Below are 385 nucleotides of genomic sequence, written 5' to 3' on the forward strand. Positions count from 1 at the left end.
GATCAAGAAGAGGAGGAGGAGGAGGAGGAGGAGGAGGAGGAGGTTGGATTTATACCCCGCCCTTCACTACCGAAAGGAGTCTCAGAGTGGCTTACAAACTACTTTCCCCTCCCCACAACAGACACCCTGTGAGGTAGGTGGGGCTGAGAGAGCTCTGACAGAAACTGCTCTTTTTCAAGAACAGTTGTGCCAGAATTATGGCTTGCCCAAGGTCATCCAGCCAGGTGCAAGTGAAGGAGTGGGGAATCAAACCTGGTTCTCTCAGATTAGACTCTGCACACTTTAACCACTACACCAAAGAGCTCTGCTGGCTCAGACCAGTGGCCCATCCAGTCCAGCATCCTGTCTCACACAGTGGCCAGCCAGTTCCTCTGGAAATGTAAAC

Source organism: Gekko japonicus, unplaced genomic scaffold (assembly GCF_001447785.1).
Source record: "Gekko japonicus isolate JY-2015 unplaced genomic scaffold, Gekko_japonicus_V1.1 scaffold1246, whole genome shotgun sequence".
In the NCBI taxonomy this organism is placed as follows: Eukaryota; Metazoa; Chordata; class Lepidosauria; order Squamata; family Gekkonidae; genus Gekko; species Gekko japonicus.